The following is a 3,324-nucleotide window of genomic DNA, read 5'->3' on the forward strand; positions in this document are numbered from 1 at the left end:
GAGCAAAAAAAGAAAGAAATTACCAGCATATGCTTTGTGGTGTTATCACCCATGAACTATTTATTTTGTGGAATCAAGAAATTTGGAACCAGTCCCCAGGTTCCTTCTGAAACAGCTTAATATGTTTTTACTTGAGGGGGCCGGTGGCAGAGTTGATCAGTAGGACTCAGCTGGCAGCAGTGCTCACTTTGGTGTGGAAGTTAGCAGAGCTCTCTGCTCTCTGGGCTGGACACCTTCACCACCTTGAGACCTCTTTTCTTGGCTTCCGGGCGCTTCCATATTGATTGTAGCTGTCAAAGAAGAAGCTGGAGGAGTTGCTTTTCTCCCTCTACCCTGTGGTCACCAGGCTTGGCAGCAATGCCCTTCCCTGCTGAGTCAGCTCACTGCTTGGTATTTTGAATTTGTCATGGATTTGAACACAGTCTCACCTGGCTAATAGCCAGCCTAATTTTCCACCTTGGCCTCTGTAATAAATGGCCAGGCATAGAGCCCTAATATAGCACAACTGTGTTATTTTATAGTTCTAGCGGTTAGATCTCTACAGTGTGTCTTCCTAGGCTGAAGTCAAGAAGAGCCTGCTCTGCAAGCCTGAGGGACCAGCAGGGCCTATTTCTTCTGCAGGTCTTTTTGATCTTCTAGAGGCTGTCTACATCTCTGGTTTGGCACTTCTTCCACCTTCAAAGCTAAGCTCGTATCAATTCAGCCTCTGTTCTGTTGCCTTCTCTAATTCTTCTGCCCCTTCCTTCACTGCAGAGCTTAGCAGTTACGCCAAGGTGCGTCAGTGTTCCCCAGTGCTCCTCAGTGCTCTCAGGGCAGTGAGGGCCACCTGGGCACCCAAGAGCCTTAGTTTAATCTTTTCCTCAGACTCCCTTTCCATCAGGCTCCTGGAGGAGTGACCATCCTGTAAGATCCACGGACCCTGGAAACCAGCGAGACGGTGTAGTGGGTGAGGGCGCTTGCCAGCAAGCTGGATGAGTTGAGTTCACTTTACTCCTGGAGACCCACAAGGTGGAAGGAGAGAACTGACTCTCTCAAGTTGCCCTCTGACCCCGACAATGCATGTGGCATGCACGCACTCACACAAAATAAACAAGAAAAATGAGCCAAAAAAAAAAAAAAACTTTGATGGCTTGAGAGGCATTATTGGGAGGTAGCAGAACTTTTAAAGGTTGGGGGGCTAAATGGGATGTCTTTGGGTCATTGAGGGCATCTCCTCAAAGGATACTATGGGACCCCAAATTTTCCCACTTTCTTTCACTTTGTGGTCATGAAGTCAGCAACCCACACTATAGTACATCCTTTGCCATTTCCACTTGGCCCACCCAGTAGAAGCCCGAAAATGGGGTACCAGATCTTGTGATGGAAGCTCCAAAATTATGAGCCAAAAGAACTCTCTTGTTACATAAATTAATTATGCCAAGTCCTTGGTTATGGTTACCCAATGCTAGCACAACCGTGGGAGTCAGGGATCCGTTTGCTGCCTATCACAGCAAGCACATTTGCTAAGATGTCTTACGACTTAGCTCCAAAACATCTGTGGAGAAAAGTGGACGTTCCCCGACAGAGCCTGGCATGAAGCGATGAGTGGAAAGTTTTGCTTCTTTCTCTCATCAGGCTTCGGGTTTCCTGGGCTGTGTCCATATTGTCTCTTGTGAGACTTTCCAGGACACAGTTCTTGTAGAAGGTTGCTGGAAAGCTACACAGCCTCCTTGCACAGGGCCTGTAGGCCTGGGGAGGAACGATCCAGAGCCTGCAGGACTGAGAATACGTGATTGGTCCTTAGCAGTCAATAGAAACGTACACAGTCGAGGCCAGGCCTCTTCTCTTTCCTCTCTGCATCCCCTTCCCAACAGCTTGGCTCCTTGGCCTCCTGGGGCCCACTTCAAAATCTCCCCTACCTAGCTTTCCCAAGACCCCCTTCCTGCTGGGACAAAGAAGGAAGGCAAGGGAGACAGATAGGGCAGAAAACTCCAGCCCCCTGCAGACATACTTAGCTGGATAAGAAACAATTAGAAGAATGAATGCATGATTCTATGTCCCTGCCCTCTTGCAATCTCCTACTCCATAAAAGACCCAAGACCTTGTTGGGAAGAATTTGCCTTGATGTCGAAAGATTTGCACTTGCTGAGACTTCTTTCTTGCTCCAGTTAAAGCCATAATTTTCCCCGATTCTGGACTTTTACTCTAATAAGAGATGTCCTTTCTGTTGGAATGTTTGACTGTATGAGATTCCCCAAATGTCAGGCTGGAAGGTAATTTCATAATTCATGTTCCAACCATCTCAGTATATTTTCTCAATTGCACTTTTCAAAGGCTCCACAATTGCTTCTGCTCAAATCTTTTCATTTCCACATAGACATATTTCTGAATATTAATTGAAAGTCATAAAGCATGCCAGCAGCACCTTCCTGAGTAAAATGATGTATTCTAACTATTAATTACCAAGGCGAGTGTGTGCTGGAATGTCAAACACGTGCCTGGAATATTCTGTGATTTTTCAGGGACAGTCTAGCTCCTGAAGCAAAACTTTTTTCTTTTCTTTTCTTTTGAGAAGGGTTTCAACGTGTAGTCCTGGCTATTCTGGAACTTGCTCTGTAGATCAGGCTGGCCTTCAACTCAGGGACCTGCCTGCCTCTGCCTCCTGTGTTCTGGGATTAAAGGCATATACCACCATGCCTGCCTGGGAAAACCTTAAAAAGACTTTTTTTTAGAAAACAGTCTCTCAGAAGTGTCATTGGTGTTGCCTGGGCAAGAACTATGCCTCTGTTTGATAAATACACTTTTATATTATGTGCTAATCTCTCATCTTCTGGGGCAAGTTTCCTTATGTTTCCCAGGAGGTCTGTACTTCCCAAGCTGCCTCAAATCTGCAGTAATCCTCCTGCCTCTGCTTCCTTAGACCTGCACCTCACACACTGGCCTCAGAACTACAGCGACCCTCCTGCCTCTGGTTCCCAAATGCTAGGACTATAAGTATCACCACCATGCTGGACAAATTGTGAGCCCTTGAAGAAAGCAGCCCCACATTATGCTATAATCTCTACAGTCTGGACTGCCTCACAGGGAGACAGACTGAGCCAACCAACTCTGGACTCAATGGCAGCGGTCCTGCTCTGGACTGAAATCTTCAGTGGGTGATGCCTCCTTCATTCCCAGTTTACTTCACTGTCAGCAATAGAGGATAATATCAATTCTGTGGCTGCAGGGACTCCAGCACATGACAACTTCCTGTGATTCTTGCTGTTACCTTATTAATATCACAATGATATCATCACTAGTAACCAAGTTGCTCTCCACATCTGCCTGAAAACCAAACATCAGAAA

Source organism: Alexandromys fortis, unplaced genomic scaffold (genome assembly GCF_014885135.2).
Source record: "Alexandromys fortis isolate MF-2015 unplaced genomic scaffold, M_Fortis_MF-2015_v1.1 scaffold_96, whole genome shotgun sequence".
Taxonomy (NCBI): domain Eukaryota; kingdom Metazoa; phylum Chordata; class Mammalia; order Rodentia; family Cricetidae; genus Alexandromys; species Alexandromys fortis.